This window comes from Theropithecus gelada, chromosome 7a, assembly GCF_003255815.1.
Source record: "Theropithecus gelada isolate Dixy chromosome 7a, Tgel_1.0, whole genome shotgun sequence".
NCBI lineage: Eukaryota > Metazoa > Chordata > Mammalia > Primates > Cercopithecidae > Theropithecus > Theropithecus gelada.
Genome location: NC_037674.1, coordinates 52,025,313 through 52,046,603, shown reverse-complemented (window position 1 = coordinate 52,046,603; position 21,291 = coordinate 52,025,313). Strand labels below are relative to the sequence as shown.

At 44.4% G+C, this 21,291-nt stretch overlaps 1 protein-coding gene across 1 annotated transcript in view; it reads right to left on the bottom strand.

The window, feature by feature from the left end:
• Positions 1–18,569, bottom strand: part of TMEM266 (transmembrane protein 266) — a 146,984-nt gene extending 128,415 nt beyond the window's left edge. The window contains exon 1 of the mRNA XM_025389888.1: positions 18,390–18,569. The gene's annotated coding sequence lies outside the window, so the exon portion shown is untranslated. The remainder of the gene's footprint in view (positions 1–18,389) is intronic.
• Between the last annotated feature and the right edge of the window lie 2,722 nt (positions 18,570–21,291).

The window sequence follows — 21,291 nt, the reverse complement described above, 5'->3', positions numbered from 1 at the left end:
TCCCCTCAATACATGACTGGATTTCATGTGTGCACGGTTAAAAATGAATTACTTCTGGCAATGAATCCATCTTTTCCAAAAGATGGATGAAAAAAAAATCCATCTTTTCAGGCCAGCCTATTATAAATTGTAATCACAATCAGCATCATCTTTAAATATGCTATCAAATACTCTTGCATAATTATCTTTTGCCCTACCTGTTCAAATCTTTTCCTTTTGAAGCCCACTTAATGCCCGACCTTCCTAGGAACCATTCATAACCGTTCCTTACCCTCCACACCTGCTCATGATCTTGCCTAACTATGAGGTCTTCTTGCTCTGCCTGTGGGTATCATTTCTGCCTAGGAATTGGTAAACTCTTCCTGAGTGGGATTTTCTTTCTCAAATAAGACTCGACGATGTAATAGAGCATATTGTTGGAATTTTGTTAAATTGTTGGTTTATGAATGTAAAGGGACCGCGTGAATATTTAAGCATAGGCCAGAGCCCACATCAACAATACTGTTGTTTATTCTCAGGCAGGAAAGAAGCACCCATTGCTTGAGGGTCCAAGAGAAGGAGTGTATTTATATTGGGTTAATGTATTTAGAAAGTTAGATGTCTGTCTCCTGGAAGATGAGATATTTAACATTCAGTTAGAAGAGAAAGTTTTCTTATATAACCGATAACTAGAAAGATAATCAAGAAGCAGGAGAGGTGATTTGTTATCAAGAAATAAGGCACAGATCTTCAGGATGGAATGTTAGAAGGCTTGAAGAGCTGCCTTCTTGGCCAGGCACAGTGGCTAATGCCTGTAATCCCAACACTTTGGGAGCCCTAGACAGGAGGATCACTTGAGCCGAGGAGTTTGAGACCAGCTTGGGCAACAGAGTGAAACCCTGTTTCCACAGTAAAATGAAAAAATTAGCCAGGCATGGTGGTGTGTACCTGTGGTCCTAGCTACTCGGGAGGCTGAGGGAGGACTGCTTGGTCCTGGAAGATGGAGGCTGCAGCAGTGAGGCATGACTGTGCCACTGCACTCCAGGCTGGGACACGGAGAAAAGCCGTGTCTCAAAAGGGGAACAAACAAACAAACAAACAAACAAAAAACTGCCTTCTCTTCGTTCTCCTCCAGAATGTGGTGAATAATTTGTGTAGACAAAATACAGCCCCAATTTAAAAATGTATATGATAGATGAGAAAAGAATCCTAAGAATCCCGAGACTCAGATCTGACACTCCTATATATCTAAGTCTCGGACTCCTAACGTATTTTAAAAGCAAGGGCTGTGGTGTGATTCATTTTGGTTACCCTCTGTGCCTAGAAGTGTGAAGCACGTGGAAAGTGTCTGATAAATGTCCGCTGAATTAATGAAGCAACAAAATGAGAGAGAATTGTCTGATTGAGGAGACCCCAACATGTCATATCATTAAGTAGACACAGACCCTGGTGTCTGAAGCTTCATCTCAAACATAAGCCATGACCTTCATATTGACAAGTAAAGCATGCACCCTCCTAGGTGCATTAGACACAACCTATCACTTACAGCTCCTTGAAACACTATTTTGCCTGGCTTTCAGGAGACCACACCATTTGGTTTTCCTCTCGTTTCATTGAATGTTCCTTCTCAATTTCCTCCTCTGGGTCTTCCTCCTCCTCTTGACCTCTAACTGTTGCTATGCCCCAGGGCTCATTACTCAGCCCCTTTCTCTTCTCCATCTACCTTCTCTCCCAGGGCCTAGGTGAGCTCATTCAATGTCATGGCTCAAAATGTCATCCACATACCCTGGCTCTAAAATTTCTGTCTCCAGCCCCATATTCTCCCCTGACATCAGACTTGCATATCCAACTGTCTACTTGACATCTTCAATTAGATGTCTCACAGATTGTAAAATGTAGCATGATTGAAACAGAACTCTTTATTTTCCCCTACTTAAAATCTGCTCCTCCTCCATCTCCACTGGAATAAATGGCAATTTTATCCCTCCAATTGTTCAGGCCAAAAACCTTGAAGTTAATCTTCACTTCTTTCTTTCTCTCCCACCCCACAACCAATCCATCAGCAAATCCTATCAGCTCCACTTTCAAAATATATCCAGAGTCCAACCCCATGCCCCACACTGACATCACCCTGGTTCAAGCTACCCCATCTCTTACCTGGGTTACTGAAACAGCTCCCTAAGTGCCTTCCTGTCTCCTCCTCTCCCCATGTGGTCTACCTCCACATCGCAGTCAAGTGACTCTTCTCAATCTCAGTCATGCCGCTCCTCTGCTGTCAATACTCCAAAAGTGTCTCAGTAAATTTTATGAAATTCAAATCATCACCATGGTCTACAAGGCCCTAAATTCTCCCTTTCCAGTTTATTTCCTATCCCCTCAATCTCGACATTCTCATTCCACAGGCCTCTTTGCTGTCCTCAGCAAAGAGGACATATAATACATTAAAACATATTATAAAATACAATATTATATAAGTATTAATTTGAGATGTCAATATCATAAAGTGGGGATAGGGCAAAGCTGTAAAGGAGTAGAGTTTTTGTGTTTAATGGGTACAATTTTGACTTTGCAAGGTGAAAAGAATTCCAGACGTGGATGGTGGTGATGACTGCACAAATCCATATACTTAACAACACTGAATCATACATTTTAAAATGGTTAAAACTGTAAATTGCATGTTATGTGTACTTTACCACAATTAAAAATGAAAAATAAAACATCATTCATATACAGATATGTGCATATGAATAACCAGTCTGAAAGGACAGGCACAAAAGGTGAATAATAATTATCTATGGGTAGTAAGATTATAGACGACTTTTTTTCCTTAATGCAAAAAAGCATTTCTAATTTATGCATTATGTGAATTATGTAATTTATGTGTGACTTTCATGTATTCCTTATACAATAAAAACACATGAAAAGCTGTGTATAAAACTTACACCTAGTGTGGCAATAGTATTCGACTACAAACAAAATCTGAAAATAAAACATGTGGCCTCAAACTACAGGCCTCAAACATCCCATTGAGTGTGGTCAATTTCAATGGACTCATCTCCACAGGAACTGGACAAGAGGCCAGGAGAGTTCAGGTTTTCAAATGCAGACTCAGGTGGAAATGCGGATGTTAACTGTCTGACACAGGCCAATCATGCCACTCATGAACAAGCTCTTGCAAAATTCTGAATATTTCTACAATGTGTCATTTGATAGTGTGGTGTCTTTTGACACAGACCAAGCTACAAAGCTGCCTACGGTGTATAATTAAGGGTTTCAGATATACTAAGGTTTTCTTCTGCCAAATGCCATTCATCTATGCTTGACTCTTCCAACAAATATAACCGAAGTACAATTTGTAAAGCCAGCTCACTGTGTGAATTATTTTGTCCTGCTGTTTTAAGGAACTGCACCGTGTACAGAAGTAGAGAAATTTGGCCGGGCGTGGTGGCTCATGCCTGTAATACCAGCTGTTTGGGAAGCCAAATGGGTGGATCACTTGAAGCCAGGAGTTTGAGACCAGCCTGGCCAACATGATGAAACCCCATCTCTACTAAATTAGCCAGGCATGGTGGCAGGTACCTGTAATCCCAGCTACTCAGGAGGCTGAGGCAGAAGAATCACTTGAACCTGGGAGGAAGAGGTTGCAGTGAGCCGAGATCACACCACTGCACTCCAGCCTGGGCGACAGAGCGAGACTTAGTCTCAAAAAAAAAAAAAAAAAAAAAAAAAAGGCTGGGCAAGGTGGCCCAAGCCTGTAATCCCAGCACTTTGGGAGGCTGAGGCAGGTGGATCACCTGAGGTCAAGAGTTTGAGACCAGCCTGAACAACATGGTGAAACCCCATCTCTACTAAAAATTCAAAATTAGCTGGGCGTGGTGGTGCATGCCTGTAATCCCAGCTACTTGGGAGGCTGAGGCAGGAGAATCACTTGAACCTGGGAGGCAGAGATTGCAGTGAGCAAGGTCGTACCATTGCACTCCAGCCTGGGCAACAAGAGTGAAATTCCATCTCAAAAAAAAAAAAAAAAAAAAGAAGGCCGGACGTGGTGGCTCACGCTTATAATCCCAGCACTTTGGGAGGCTGAGGCAGGTGGATCACAAGGTCAGAAGTTTGAGACCAGCCTGGCCAACATGGTGAAACCCTGTCTCTACTAAAAACACAAATACAAAAATCAGCCAGGCATGGTGGTGCGTGCCTGTAATCCCAGCTACTCAGGAGGCTGAGGCAGGAGGATAGCTTGAACCCCGGAGGCAGAGGTTGCAGTAAGCCGAGATCGTGCCACTGCACTCCAGCCTGGCGACAGAGCAAGACTCCGTCTCAAAAAAAAGAAAGAACAAAAAGTAGAGAAATTATTCTGGGATACCCAAACCATAGAGCCCAATCCCATCATTGGACAGAAGAGGATGCCAGGACCCAGAAAAGTGAAGTGACTTAGTGACTTGTCCAGAGGCTCACTCCTAGTTTGTGAAAAAGCTGGAACTAGACTCAGGAAGTCCTGAGGCCTTAGTCCAGTGCTGCTGCTGCTTTTTTTTTTTTTTTTTTTTGGACAGAGATTTTGCTCTTGTTGCCCAGGCTGGAGTGCAATGGTGCAATCTCGGCTCACCACAACCTCCACCTCCCAGGTTCAAGCAATTCTCCTCCCTCAGCCTCCCAAGTAGCTGGGATTACAGGAATGCACCACCATGCCCAGCTAATTTTGTATTTTTAGTAGAGATGGGGTTTCTCCGTGTTGGTCAGGCTGGTCTTGAACTCCTGACCTAAGGTGATCCGCCCACCTCGGCCTCCCAAAGTGCTGGGATTACAGGTGTGAGCCACCATGCCCGGCTGGTCCAGTGCTTCTTTTCAAAACTTGGAATGTCATATTTGGAAAAGGAGAGTAACTAGTAAGTATCTGAATGTGATTACAACTGGAAATACATTTATTTCACTCCAACCTTTGTCTTCAAACTGGCCCTGCTGGCTCTCTCTTCCCTGCCCCTTGATGGTAACTTTGACAGATTTCATAGCTTTCTGGTTACCCACAATTTCAAGAACCTCAATTAAGGTTAATTTTCAGATGTTTTTCTAAAAAAAAAAAAAAAAAAAAGCTGAATCTGGTCTAAATCAAATCTTTAACTTGACACACAGTTCAAAGCTCCTCCCCCTGCCCTGGCTAAGACTGAGCACAGCTCGAGGTCTTGCAGTGGGGAAGGGGAGGAAGCCTGCTCTTTCTCTCCTCCTACCTGTCCCCCACTGCTTCTTGCTTTCCAGGGTCAGTGGTGGGCCTGGGGTGGGGGTGGTGGGGGCCAAAGAGTAGAGTAAAGGGGCAAAAGTCTTTACACTTGGTTGCAGCTCTCCCTTGGCTGACAGCATTCTCTGGGTTGCAAGTGTCCAAATGCTGAATGTTTCATGGGACGCAGCTATGGTTTTTCAAGAGGTCTTATGAGAATCTCCACAGAGTCTCAGTTAGGGGCACCAAATGGAGAGGTGCTCTTGGAGCCCTCACTCCTGGCTGGGAAGAAACAGCCCTCTCCCGCCCACACTGGAAGAAGTAAGGACAAATGATGGTACTTTCCCTCACACTCTGCCCAGTGACTCAACTCTCCTTGAATGCCTCATCTTTCCTTCACACAGGCTGTAGGTGGGTAATGGCGGCCAGAACAGTTCACCAGTCTTTCTATAGATCTTGTGGGGTTGTGCCCAGCTCTTCCTCTTCAGAAGGCAGGAATACTTACCACCTAGCATCTTCACAAACTATCCCATTTGACATCCCATGACAGGAATCCTGAATGTTGTCTGCAGGGAGGAGGTACTTCTTTTTTTTTTTTTTTTTTTTGAGATGGAGTCTCGCTCTGTCACCCAGGCTGGAGTGCAGTGGCACCATCTCGGCTCACTGCAAGTTCTGCCTCCCAGGTTCATGCCATTCTCCTGCCTCGGCATCCCAAGTAGCTGGGACTGCAGGCGCCCGCCACCACTCCCGGCTAGTATTTGTGTTTTTAGTAGAGATGGGGTTTCACTGTGTTAGCCAGGATGGTCTCAATCTCCTGACCTCGTGATCCGCCCGCCTTGGCCTCCCAAAGTGCTGGGATTACAGGCGGGAGCCACCGCACCTGGCCGGCACTTCTTAATTTTGTAAAGCCTTGGCACTACACAAAGAGGAAGCAGCTGCTGGAAGTTCCTGGGGGAGCAAGGGATCTACCCAGGAACTTCTGGAAAAAAGAGGGGCTGCCTCCCAAGACAACCCCCTTTATCATACGGAGCGTCAAGGAGCCTAAGGAAAAGACTGAAAGTTGCTGCTTTCCTGGGACCAACCAGACTGGGTGTGTCAGGATAAGACAAACTCCTGAGACTGTCCTTCACCGACTATGTGGCACTGACTGAGCACTTTCCTGTTTCTGGGCCTCAGGCTCCACATCTGTAAAATAGTGGGAAGGTAAATATTTGTCATTTTTGGTGGCCTAGCATTGGAGGACTCTCTGTATTTGGAGGAACATCAAGATAGGTGGCTGGCAAGGTCCCCTCTTCCCCATTACAGAAGCCCAAGAGGGAGGGGACATACTGTCTCTCTCCCTACCCTTGCCATGTAGTTACAGCATGGAAATGTGACCTGGGCTCAGCCAATAACTTTGAATCCTTAATAAGAATGGAAAAGCCTAGCTGTGGTGGAATAAGTTCCAGAGGTACGGCAATGTTGACTGGGAGTGGGTAGCCCAGAGTACTAAAGTAGTGCCCAGGGCTCTTGAGCTGTGCCTAGCCACACTTATTTTCTGAGCTGGCTCTCTAAGACTTTATGACTCTGCAGAAGTGCCCATGTTCTTCTGTCATAAACATGCTTGGCTCACAGCTCCCATTTCAATTCCTTTCTTCCTTGTCACCCTCTATTCTAGAGGCCAGAAAGCAAAATAGTTGCATTTCCAGACTCCTTAGCATTCAGAAGTAGTCATGTGATACAGTTCTGATGAATAAAATAAAGAAATAAGTCCCTTCTCCAATATGAAGGCAAAACCTGGAAGGAAAAAGGCTTTCATGCTTCATCTTCATCCTTCCTCCTTCTTCCTAACTGGAACACAGATGAAATGCCTGGAGGCGAAGCAGCCATCCATGACCATGAACAAAATGCTAAATAGAACCTCAGCCTCTGATGACAGCCCTGAGCAGCTGGACAAGCCTTGGATTCCTGCCTGTAGACTTATTACACAAGGAAAATAAGATATTCACCTATTTAAGCCACTGTTTTTCAGATTTTCTTACTCCCAGATAAACACATTCCTTCCTGATCTACTTCAATATTATGACTATTCAATAAATGCAATAAAGGTTGCATAATACTCAATAAATGCAAAAAAAAGTTGATCTGAGAATGGTATTTACAATTGTATAATATTTTATAGCTTATAAATTGTCATTACTGCTGAAGTTCCTCAGGGTAGGTTTCTTGTTTTGTTTTTTTTTTTTCTTTCCTTATTTTTTTTTATTTTTTTTATTTTTTGAAACGGAGCCTCACTCTGCTGCCCAGGTTGGAGTGCAGTGGCATGATCTCGGCTCACTGCAAATTCCACCTCTCGGGTTCAAGCAATTCTCCTGCCTCTGCCTCCTGAGTAGCTGTGACTATAGGCATGTGCCACCATGCCCCGCTAATTTTTTGTATTTAGTAGAGATGGGGTTTCACCATGTTGACCAGGCTGATCTCAAATTCCTGACCTCAGATAATCCACCTGCCTTGGCTGGCCAAAATGCTGGGATTACAGGTATGAGCCACCACGCCTGGCCCACCGGGTATGTTTCTGTTGCGTAACACCAGAGACTCTGGCTGGTACCTTGAGCTCTTAAGGTGTCCTCCAGCTCTGATTGTCCTTTTTAAGAGGAACATTCTTCTTACTATGCAAACTCATATCAACCTCAGCTTTTACAACTCAACCAAAGAGAAGAGCAATCATCTGGCTTGAGGTGGTTCATCACCAAACTAGGCCCTATCTCCTCCTGCCTTCTCTGTCCTTTGATCTATTCCCTACAGCCAACAGCCAACCCACTCATGAGTCAACCTAGCCTAGTATGACCTCACAGAGCTACGTACTTGACTAGACTTACAATTGCCAGAGGCAGATAGATTCCTGCCAACTAGGCCGAATCTGAGTTGAGTATGACGTGTTTGTAAAATATTTTGTAGTTTGGAAACTTAAACTATCTTTTTTCTACTATGTCACTGATCCTTGCAACAATCCTTAGATAAACAGGGCAAGCATAAGGACCCTGATGCTCACAGAAGTGATGTGCTGTAGGATCTAGAGATGATAAATAAGAGGATCATATGACTGGAGAAAGTGTGGGAAGGAGAATGTACACTGGGCTAGGAGTCAGGAAGAATAAGTGCTACGTTCCAGCCCTGCCACTCATTAGTAGCTTAACCTCTTGCAAGTCTACCTGTCTGGACCTGGTTTCTTCATCTGTACAACAAGGATGTTAGATGTATTAGTTAGTGCAGGCTGCCATAACAGAATATCATCGATTGGGTGGCTTAAACAACAGAAAGTTATTTTGTTACGGTTCTGGAGGCTGGAAGTCCTAGATCAGGATGCCAGCATGGTCAAGTTCTGGTAAGGGCTCTCTTCCTGGCTTGCAGACAGCCACCTTCTCACTGTGTCCTCACATGGAAGCAGGAGAGAGAGATATGTATCTTTCTTCCTCTTTTTATAAGGGTACAGTACTATCAGATTAGGAACCCACCCTTACGACATCATTTATCCTTTATTATCTCATAAAGACCCTATCTCCTGGTAAGTCACATTGTGGGTTAGGACTAAGTCACATTGGGGGTTAGGACTTCAACATATATATTTTTTTGGAGGGGATACAACTCAGTCCACAGTACTGGATATGATCTTTGGAGTTCCTTCTACCTGTTAGCACAAGTCTAGAACACTGAAGATACAGTTGTCTACAGAATTAGTAATTCTACCTTGCCTCCTTGATTCAAGAAACTGCACAAGGCTTAGTTCTAGACTATTCATAGGAACATTTTGGAGCTCATCTGTGTAAACACTTTCCCTTCCCTAAGGCAATTAACAAACCAGAGGTAATCTCTGGCCAAATCAGGTCTCTCCCAAAGTTAGGGCCTTAAAGTTTTTCAGAAAGCATGTATTTAACTGTCACTTTTAGCCTTTGGGCATGGCATGCAATTTCTGCTACTGCATTTAGAAAGAACATAATGATGACTGTCAATTGGAGGTGGGTTTTAAATCACAAGTCCCCAGCCAAATTTTCTAAGAGCCATGAAGATTACTGAGCAATTGTGGCCTTTCACCAAAGCACAAAGTACCTTGTCAGTCCTACTTTATGAAGCACCTGGAAATGCTGTCTTAGAGTGGCTTTATGGTCAGAAGCAGGCTCTAGTGGGGAGAGCTGGCCCTTTGCAGGTCAAATATAATTCCCTCCAGTCATAATCAAATATTTCAGATTTCTCCAGAAAGATTATTTTTGGTTTGATATACTTATTGTCAAAAGCCTACAGGTACTTTGAGCACTTAAATTACAATGGCCCCCCAAAAAAACACCCCAAGGATGATTTTAACAGTCACAGAATGTGTTATTGCATACTTTAAGCACTTAAATACAATGCCAAAAAAACAACGACAAAAACACCCAAGAATGATTTTTTTCTTTTTTTTTTTTTGAGATGGAGTCTTGCTCTGTCACCCAGGCTGGAGTGAAATGGCACGATATCGGCTCATTGCAACCTCCGCCTTCAGGATTCAAGTGATCCTCCTGCCTCAGCCTCCCGAGTACAGGCATGTGCCAACTACCACACCCAGCTAATTTTCTGTATTTTTAGTAGAGATGGGGTTTCTCCATGTTGGCCAAGCTGGTCTCAAACTCCTGACCTCAGGTGATCCGCCCCCATCAGCCTCCCAAAGTGCTGAGATTATAGGCATGAGCCACCGCACCCAGCCCCAAGGAAGATTTTAACAGTCCCAGAATGTGCTGCTGCATCTAGACATAAGGGTACAGTACTATCAGATTAGGAACCCACCCTTACAACATCATTTATCCTTTATTATCTCATAAAGACCCTATCTCCTGGTAAGTCACATTGTGGGTTAGGACTAAGTCACATTAGGGGTTAGGACTTCAACATATATATTTTTTTGGAGGGGATACAACTCTAGACCTGAGACCTTTAGGAGTAAGAAGATAGTCTGCATTTCTGTAATTTGTTTACATCTCCTTATGACATAATCTACAACTGCTTATAGACTCTAAATTTTCCTTCTCTGTGTAATTTCAAACCCAAATTTACCTTTCAGGTATATTATAACCCAATCTTCATCTTCATTTGACCCAAACTATCTTAGTTCTGTATTCTACAAACTAGAAAGATGCTGAGTTTTCTGTATTGATCCTATGGAGAATGGTTCTCAAATGGGGGTGACTTTGCACCCCAGGGGACATGTGGCAATTTCTGGAGACATTTTTGGTTGTCACCACTGAGGTTGGGGGGTAGTCGTGGTAGTACCAGTGGCATCTAGTGGGTAAGGGTCAGGGATGCTGCTAAATATCCTACAATGCACAGGACAGCCCCTGCAACAAAGAATTACCTGGCCCCATGTGTCAACAGTGTTGAAGTTGAAACTCTGCTACAGAATCTGAAGATGCAAAGCATATGGTCCTTCGTGGCTTCCAGGGTTGTGGGGTGGGAAGCTGTTATACTGGCAGCACAACGCTGGCACTCTTCATGACCCCAGGGACACACACAGCAGATGCCGATGAAAACTTAGGCTGTCTTTGCCAGGCCAACTCAAAACGCCAATAAAGGGGTTAATTTTTTTTTTTTTTTTTTTTTTGAGACGGAGTCTTGCTCTGTCCCCCAGGCTGGAGTGCAGTGGCGCGATCTCAGCTCACTGCAAGCTCCGCCTCCTGGGTTTACGCCATTCTCCTGCCTCAGCCTCCCGAGTAGCTGGGACTACAGGCGCCCGCCACCTCGCCCGGCTACTTTTTTGTGTTTTTAGTAGAGACGGGGTTTCACCGTGTTAGCCAGGATGGTCTCGATCTCCTGACCTTGTGATCCGCCCGCCTCGGCCTCCCAAAGTGCTGGGATTACAGGCTTGAGCCACCGCGCCCGGCCTTTTTTTTTTTTTAAGTAGGCGGCCCTTCCTTTGATTTTCATCCAGCTTCAATGTCCTCTTCACCAGGGCAGGAAGGAGAAAGCAAGCAGGACTAGAACACAGTGGCTCAGGAGCAGGCCTACAGCAAGGTCTGAAGGGTTGATAGATTTGCTACTCACAGCTTTACAGCTCATTTTATTCTGAGAGTAGAGTGTATAGAAAAAACTTATAAACACTTCTTAACAATTCTAACAGCTTTATAGGTTGGTAGGATTTCAAGCTACTTTTTAAAAGCATTAAATTATTCCCTGTGCTCCCATTAATTCAATTATTTCTATATATCCCTCCTAGTTCCAAAAAGGTTCTGACATGGGTAACTCTCCCTGTGGTGTTGACTTAATTATCCCAAATCAAGCTTACATGAGCTCCAGGACTGATCAATACACGTTTCAATTTAGGAGGAAAAAGGATTTTGGAAGGGCCAAGTAAAACTATAATGTTTTGGCAGTTAAAAGATATGAGTTAAATTCCCACTATGTGTAAAGTTATAGTGCTAAATGCTGAGGAAGACATTTTTTAAAAGTATAAATCACAGCTGGTGTCCTTAAGTAATTCATACTCTGTCTGAGAGAGATAGGCTCCATGCCCAAGGGAGGCTGTCTTCTGTTACAAAGCAGGCTGTGCTTGGTGGTTTCTGGGCAGGGGCCGCCCTCGGCATTCTTCCCTCCTCTGGCCAGGGAAGGAGGGGCAGAATAGGAAGAGGTGAGGGTGGTTGAGTGGGGAGTGCAAAGGGACAAAGCCTCAGAAGTGGACACATACTGGGGAGGGTCTGAGGTATAAGCAAACTAAATGAGAGCTGGATCTTAGAGGTCCTGTTGGCCAGAGGGCGGCATTAGGGTTTTATCCTGAAGTTACAGTCATCTACACAGGAAGTTATATGATTAAAAAAATAGCATTTGTTGGGTGCTTACCCTTTACTAAGCATACTATTTAATCCTCTGCCATAGCTATTCTTCTCCCCATTTTACCGATGAGGACACTGAGGTACGAGGGTTAAATCACCTACTCAAAGCTACTCTTGCAAGTACCAGAGCCAGGATTCACATCATAGGCAGAGCCCACACTCTTAACCACTTCAGACTGCCTCTTGATAGAACAGAAGGATGACAGCAGAGGAGAGACTAGATAGACACGGACACCGCTAGGAAGGAGCTGCCGACAGACAGCATTTCAAGGAGTAGAGGAAGTCAATGGGGTCAGATGTTGCTGAGCCATCATGAACGAAATCTGAGAAACAGCCATTGGATTTATATTAGGCAATCACCGGTGACCTTTAAGAGTTCTGTTTCAGTAGACGGGTGGGGGCAGGAGCTCCTTGCAGAGCATCAAGAAGGGGAGTGATAGTAGATAGAACCTTGTGTAGAAACTGACAGTGAAAAGACAGGGAGAGATGGGAGAGAAATTTCCAAGCTTTTCTTTTGAGACTATCTCCCAAAACAATGAAACCTTTTCTTTATTGAGGAATTGCAATATATTTCACCTTGTTCTTTTGTTTTGATGGGCAAAGCTAACAAATTTTAGGAGTCATAGTTAAAGGAGAATTAGCAAGTGTCATAGAACTTGTTTTTTAAAAGCCCTGCATCAAATTCAGGTAAAATACAAAGATTTGACTATTTCAAAGGAAACTGTCGTGGGCAGAAGGTTAATTGGCCTTATGCATTGTATTGGCTGGACAAAATGGCAATTGTGTAACCAGGGTGGGATAGTGTGAGATAATCATAGATAAAATAACTTGCTTCAGACCTGTTTTGAGGCAAGGGAAAGAAGCTGAAGCACTGCATGTGTTATGGCTTGACAGTGAAATCTGGAGAACAGCTGCCTGGACTTCCAAAAACCTGGGCTGCAAAGGGCAAAAATACTTATTAAAATTCCTTGTTTTAATGAGTTCTGGGAATAGGAGTTATCAGCCTCTGTCCTAGCTACTAAGTAGTTTCTATTACAAATCAAAAGCAGTTTTAGGGAGGCTGTGTTTTTTGAAGGGGAAATCCTCTCCTGGCGGGTAATTCAGACTGCCTAGGACAGCAATTAAAGCCATCCGGGAGGAAGAGAGGAGGCCTCTCTGTGGCTGAAGCGCAGTTTCTCCCAGGCTTCTGAAAACCATGAACTCCCTTTAGCATCCCAGTGTAGTCCATTCTAAAGTGTTCTACAGATGAATCAGTCCCCAAAGTGCCTATGATTTTGCTGCAGCTCAAAAACTACTGCAAACAATAGATGCATGAAAGACATATGTAGAGTCCTTCCTGGGACTGCTTATGCCAAAGAGATCTCAGGCTGTGATGCTTCTCAGACACATTGGGTAAGTGCTTTGGCAATGAACTCTCAGACCCTGGCTCAAACAGGGATGACACCAACAGGTATTTAATGTTTAAAAAATGCAACAGGCTAATAATGCAGGCACTGCAATGATTTACCTGTCTGTGTGAAAAGCCAGTAGGAATGACCATAGATTCCTTTTCCTTTCTAGTGACTCAGGCCACTGGGACAGTTGATGGTTGGCTGAAGGAATCCAGAGTCTCCTTTGGAAGTTCTTCAAAAACATTATGCATCCCCATTACAGGGGAACCCATACAGATCTCTTCTGCATCCCAGGCCATCTCCCCACATACCATTTGCTGCCTCATCACACATCCCAACCCTCAGGTGACTTTTTTCCCATCTTTACAGGTTCCTCTCTCCCCAACACCAGCTCAAGAGTAAGCCAGATCTTTCCCGATTCTTCTCCACTTTCTTGTTTTTCCCCCAAACAATACATAAAGTTTTTGCATTTTAGAGGTTTCACTGCTCACTACAGAGAACAGTAAGGACTAACAAAAACAAAAAGTGTGGGAAGCTGGAAAGATTCAAGGATGCCATAGTGATTTGTTGGTTCTTTTTTTACAGTACCAGAGTTGGAGGAGTGAACAAAATAGACAGAACCCCTGCCCTTTGGAGCATTAATTCCATGGGGGAGATGGGCAATAAACTTAACAACTAATTAATATAGTATGCTAGGAGGTGCTATGAATAAAAGCAAGACAGGGAGACGGAATAGGATGCTGTGGGAGTGGGGATACTTTTAAAGGAGTGGTTAGACTTTGAGCAAAGCTGAAATGAGGTGAGGGACCATGAAGACACCCGTGGGAAGAGTATTCCAGGGAAGAAAACCATTAGTGCTAAGGGCCTGGGGGCAGGAGGAACAGCAAAGAAGCCAGTGTGGATGGACCAGAATAGGACGGGAGGCCAGAGAACTATGGGGCAGAGAGTGCTTCATCCTGCAGTCAGAGTGCAAAAGGGAATGAGTCCAGAGTTTGAGCTATGCTGACCTGAGCTCAGATGTCAGCTCTGCCCCTTAGGTCATTTACCTTGGGCTCCCCCATTCTTATATATAAACAGTTGACCATAAAGGGTGGTCACTGCAATATGGGATGTGAAACTTCCTATCACAGGACACAGCACATGACATGTTCCTACCCACCAAACATCAGCTCCTCTCCTCTTCCCCTGGTTTACAGGGCTCCTCTCATCTAGCTCCCAATGCAATTGAGTAAAAAATGTCTAAAAGTATGCCATTCAAGGGCTTCCAAGAGGTCCAAGTGCAAGAAAACAAACTGCAAAACGGTATACATCTATGTATTGTTGGAAAACAGGAATATTTTAGTTTCTGCATTCAAATATCTGGAGGAATCCACACCAAACTGTTAGTGGTGGTCAGTGCTGAAGGGTAAGATTACCAAAAAGTTGGACTACTGAGCTTCTACCTTCTATATTTCTGTAATGTTTGAACATTTTACAATGAGCACATATTACACTGGCAAGCAGAAATCACAATATAGGCTTGTGCTGGTGCAGGAGAATTGACCTCCTGGTCCTGAGTAACCTCCATCCCACCCTGCACCCAAGCCCACCTGGTGTGATCCAACTCTTACATCTTCTCTATGGGGAAACTGAGTGCAAAAAGGGCCAAAGGGAGCCTTAGGTTCTTAGATGACACCTGGACCACAGGAGAAGGTCCTGGGATAGGTATGCTTGGTTAACATGTGAACTCCCACTGGGTCTGTTTGAAAGATGATGGAAAGTGAACCACTTTCTAAAGAAAATGAAAACCCTTACTATGGCTGCTAAGCAGAGAAAGAGAGACTGATGAAAATCAAGTATTTCAAAGTAATCTGGAAACTTCTTTTGTGATTCAAGATTGTCGACAACTGAAAAAAAAATCTCATTTTAAAGAATACTAAATTAAGAAATACTTTAAGAAAAAACACATTTCACAATGAAGTAGCTTACAAGGTCGATCAAGGAAAAACAAATATCCCAGTTCTTAGTGTCTTATTCAACAATGTACTAAAATACTCATTATAATCAGTCACCACAAGACATGTGAGTTTCATAGCTTGGAAAACTTTTCTCCCACTCTCCCAAACAACTCTCATGAAGGGAATTAAAAAAAATAATGCTTAAGCATTAAAAGTTTCCTATATGACTTTCCCAGTTTAAATATATGTTTCAAGAGAAAAAAAAAAAGTAGTCCAGAAACATTTTTACATTTCCTGAATTGGCCTTTGCACGATAAAGCCTTCTCAGCTCTGCATTAAATGAAATCCTGCTTGAATGGAAGACAGCAGACTAGTCAGTTTCTCAAACTCTTCAATCATGAGATTCCCAACTGAGGAAGATAGTGATGCTCCCCATAGGAAAATTCATTTCCTCCCCAGAAATCAAGTAACACCTCTGGTTTTCTGCTTCTTGCCCAGTAACATCAGGACTCCTCTTGAGTTTATCTGATCATAGACTGGAAATCCCCAAGACAGAAAGATCCTGTCTCAGCATTTCTGTAAACACCAGGGAATGTGCTCTTCCTAAACTGAGTGTTTCCCACGAGGCAAGAATGCTACGTACAAACTGCTATACTGTTTCAAAATAACACAGTGTAATGAAAATTGTAACATCATGGTACTCTAAAACCAATCACACTGACAAAGAAAAAAAGAGCTTATAGAATTAAAAGAGATAGTCATATTTCCTACTTAATATTATTCATCAATTTATAATTAAAAGTTATTATTTGCATGGGATATACTTTCCAAATAATTCCTTCTATTCACCTATACCTTTCTCACCACTATCTCAACTATGTGACCTGAGTAGAAAAGCTATTAGCCCCACTGGGTGAATTTTCACTGATGCAACTACAGCAATTTCTAAGTCCATGAGAACTGCTAGGAATGTTTAACAAAATCCAGTAATCCAATACCTGCATTATAATAATGCACTTTAAAAAAATGATTAAATACACATCCATAGCTGAATGCACAGATTCCAAGAACTTTGAATGCATAATTGCTACAATCATAGAGAGACTGGATTGTGATCCATGGCTGGTATGGATTTCTTCCTCCCATTAAGGCATTCACAGGCAAGTGTGATAGACAATGTTGCTCTGATGACTGGCAGTAAGACCAGAAGACAGTGTGCAGGGCAGCAAGAAGGGTAGGGTGGGATGCAATAATGGAAAATGGGAGTGATTCATTCTATTTAATTATATACATTTTATGAGTTTAAATCTGGAGGGAAACAACTTTTTAAACTCAACTCCTTGTGTGGGAGAATTAAATGGAAGCACATCTTGGACCCCGCTTTTTATAGGTTTAGTGCCACCTCAAAAAATTCCATACCGATCCATTGTGAAACAACAGCTTTTCTTACTGGAAAGCCACAAAGTTGGTGTAGAATCTATGAAATGGAAAATCGGATCCAAGCTAATGTGCTCATGCATAAGCTTGATTTTAATGAAAAGGTACATGGAGCAGCCACACCTGGAGGAAAAGCCCCCTCAGGGCTTCCCACCTCCAGTATCCCCATGCGCTTGAGTTTGCATCCTTACCCTGTCCCTGACTGTGTGACCTTGGGCAAGTCAGTTAACCTTTCTAAGTCCTAGCTTGTTCATCTTCAACATGGACATAAGAGGTTTGTTATGAGGACTAAATGAGATCATACACAAATAGTTTTAGCTCAGTACCTGATACATATGAACATTTTAGAAACGTGTCCTTCTCGTGATTAGATGTGGCACTCTGACCACATTTTAGAAGCAATTACGGTTCAGCTGTCATATCCCAACATCTTGTGATAACCATTTTCATTTTTTTGCTTCTAGCTGTTACTATTCTTTTCGTCACAATATTTTAGGGTTGAGGTATTTGGGGGAGGAGGTGAGCAGTTATATACATCCCACTTTCCCCACTGTTGCTCAAAGCAAGGTGAAAAGCCAGGGAAATAAACACATGCACTGAAGAGAAATTCAGTCTTTAGGATATGATGTGATAGGTGTATGGAACATAAACAAATCATACAATTTCAACCTCTAACATATAGGGCATCAAATCATAGGTAGATTTTATTTTAAAAGAAACAAAAGCCAAGCAACATTAAAGAGGATAGAGGGAACCCATATGGGCCTATTGCTAGCTCAGTATTGGTGACTGTGAAACAGGGATGGGTGAGCTAGATTATGGGGGCTTTCATGGGGTCTGACTTCCAACAGGTGGCTAGCTTTAGTCATGTTCAGATGCAAAACCGTAATGAGTTTGAGTATGTAAGTCCCAGGGATTCTGCTGAAGGCCTTTTCTCGGCCATCAAGGGAGACAATTTTCTAGGTTTAAGACTCCCTGGCAAGTTAGCAAGCAGGGAACTGCCTGCCCTAGCTTGCACCTATCCCCTGAAGGGGATTCTGGCCTGACGGTGAAAACCCACCATCCCTTCCAGACAGCCCATCCTGCCGCTGAAGCACCTCCCGACAAACCGGGGAAGCCCACTAGGAAGTGGTCACGACCAAGCAAGCCACAAATCCTCAGGGTGTGGGATTTCCACCTCTATACCACGTCTGAAAACCGAAAATAGGCGCCCGCCTGCCATACTGCAATGGGATTCCCCCCAGCAGTAAACCCCCCCTCCAGCTTGCATGTTTTATTAATAAATGCAAGATGGCACACGGAGGCAAAGAATGGGAGGTAAGGCATCTGCAGCTGGACCCGAACCAGGGCACTTTGCAAAAATAAATAAGAAGCATGTGACAAGAAGCAGGTCCCCAGGCTGGAGCTGAAGCCCTGGGCTGCCCCACGCACCCTCGCCTGGCTCCCCCGGCCAGGGGGATGAAGGTCAGCGGCAAGATCCCAGCCCCTTCCAAGCACGCATCCTGCAAACCTTGACCGGTCCCCCCACCCCCCGCCCCGACCACAGGACTCAGGTAGTGAGGCAAGGGAAGCTCCGGCCGCGGCCGGCTGCGAGGACACATACCTGCTGCCCGGGCTCGGGATTCGCTCGGCTCTGCAGCGGCGCCGGCCTCGGCTCGCGCTCCCGGGGCTCCCCTCTCCGCCCCCCCGCCCCCTCGCGGCCCTGCCGCTCCCTCCGCCCCTCCGCCCACCGCGCTCGGGGGCGCGCGCGCGGCCTCGCGCCAGCGGCTTGGCCGGGCCCGCGCCTGCGCCTTCGCCTCCCGCCGGCCGCGCGCGCGCGCTCCCGAGGCTGCGGAACGGTGGCGCGGCTGTCTAGGAAACCGCGGCGTCGGCGGGCAGGGGCTGGCGCCCAGAGCTGGGCAGGGGGCGGAGGCGGTGGCTCGGCCGTCTCCAGGGCTGCCACGCAGAGCGCGGGCTTCGTGGCATGGGTGAGGGGGTCGCGGGACAGGCTCGGGACCTGAGTGCGAGCGTGTGGAGGGGCGAGGGGGCCGCGAAGGGTGGGTCTGACAGGGAGGCAGACGGGGCGCAGAAGCAACAAGTGCGGAGGCCGAGGGCGTCTCACCGGGACGGGGAGGACCCCCGGGGGATTTCGTACTGCTGAGAATGGGAACCTCCTGTCGCTTTGGCGCAGCGCTTTGCAGTTTTCAGAGCACTTTTCCAGTTGCTCCGTTTCATCAGCGCGGGGCGCCCGGTGAGGGAGAGGACGGCACGCAGTGCCCCCTACGCTAGGAGGCCACCGAGGGGAAAACGCCTCTCTCTGTGTGGCCGGAGTCATAGCACAGTCAGAGCCCCTTGACTCTCAGTCGGCTGCCTGGGAGAAAAATACCTGTCAGTACATTCATTTGATGGCCTCAGCTCAGGACCATTGTAGGACAGTGTTTCTCCTCTTTTTCTCTTTTTCGTTATCTGACTCTTAAAAGGGCTTTTTACACGCCCCCATCTCCTTTCCCCATGAAATTCCAGTACCGCAGATACACTGTCGACCTGCGTATGTGCTGTATGTGTATCTGTGCTTGATGCATAAAGAGTAACATTGCGCCCCTTGGAGGCAGCTTCGCCCCGGTGGAGAAGCCTGTCCTGGGGCCATGGTTCCCAGTTACCGGGTGGGTTAAGCGGAGTCATTGAGCAATGTGAATGCACCCACAGATATTCTCTGTCGTTTAAAAAAAAAAAGCCGTCACACGTAATGTGTACAACTCTTTCTAATTAGTGCCTGCAGGGTCTGCTGTGAATACGGCCATTTAAGCAGCTTCTAGATTCATAGTAGCTTGTTATCGTTGGTCTTCACCAATTCTTGCTAAAAATATAGCCATTTTCCTATAGGGTGTTGCCATTTTTATGTTAAAATATTTGAAAAGATGGGAAACCCTTGTTTCTGGGACACGAAGTTTCAGAATGGCTTTTGGCTCTGCAGATAGCCTTGATTTCTGATTCTTGTACCTCTTCTAAAGTGCTTTTATTTGGTTAGGTCCAGTTGGCCTTCCAGGAATGTCCTTTGTCTTTTCTTTCTGCTGTAGCTTTTTTAGAATGGACATAATGGAAATGGTAGAGTTGAAGGACATCAAAACCACCTCTTGCAATTGCCCCTGGGTCTTGAATTATACGGGAATATCTATACAGGAAGTATCTTCTTTTGGCAAACGGAAAAAAATGTAAAATTTCTTCAGATCCTCCCTCGCCTTTCGGCATTTCCTCCTCAACTCTAATCTCTAATGGCGGAATTTCAGAGGAAGAAACACTTGGAGATGATACTTGTAGAAGCTACCTGGGTTGCCAAAGGATTTTTCTACATTTCTAGACGGAAGAAATGCGGACTACAAAAGAGAAAGTGGAGATGGGTTAAGAAAAATTAATGGAGGATGCATGGGAGGGAAGCTATAGTTTTCTGACAGTCGGTGACAGCATTTTAACTACCTACACTTTATTTAGAAAAAGCTTTGGCATACCTTGCCCCAATTGTTATCCACTCCATTTTCCCCCTTAGTAGAACTCTACTTAAGATTTGATTGAAACTATTGAGAACCATCCAGTTAAAACGCTAATTAACTCTGACTATGACAAGTATTTTGAAACTTGCTGAGAGAAATTTGAAGACCACTTCAAATTTCTGCCAGGAATCTTTGTATTCTAATAAAATATTTTTGAATTCGGGTTCATGCTACTTCAAGGAAACATTTTTTTCTACAATGGCTATTTATAATATAATAGCCATTGTGTTGAAAATTACATGCTAATAACGTTTACCTATGTATTTTAAGTGTTCTGGGTTTTTTCCTTTTCTGAGTAATCCGAGTTTATGGAAATTGTAGGTGCAACCATTTCATGTTGTACTGTGAAGTCAAAAATCCCAAAACATGTATAATTTGTCAACTCTATGCTGCCCCCTGGTGATGTCCTACTTCACAGCACCTCCCCAAACTAAAATCTAACTTTGATAAATTTTTTAGGGTGTTGAAAACTTAAGTGTGGACAAGACGCCATTCTGCATTCTTCAAACTGGGCCTTCTCTTGTTTTCAGATAGCCCTGGAGGCTGATCAATCTAGAGGAACTGTGAAGATCTGCCACAGATCTCACTTTCACTTGGAGCATTATTCTTGAACTTACCTGGCTTATAAGACTCACTTGGGAACACTTGCTTAAAATCAGATTATGTGAGTCATAAATTCAGCTGATTAGAAAAAAAAAATGGATTCTGGAGCCTCCTTTCAAACCCCTTGAAATCTAATATGAGGGGGTTGGCTTGTGATTTTTATTTTTAACTGCCCCAGGTGATTCTTACTGACAGGAGGGGGTGGGGGAATCCTGGAGCTATAAATAGTACAGGTGCTGTTTCAGTACACTGCAGGTGACTAATGGGAGGGAATTTTGTGAGTAAAGGAGCTTAGTAGCAACAGGAAAGTATAAGAGTTGTAAAGCAGTGGTGGAACTGTGGGTTTAAGCTTGGTATATCACTTTCTTGCCAGAC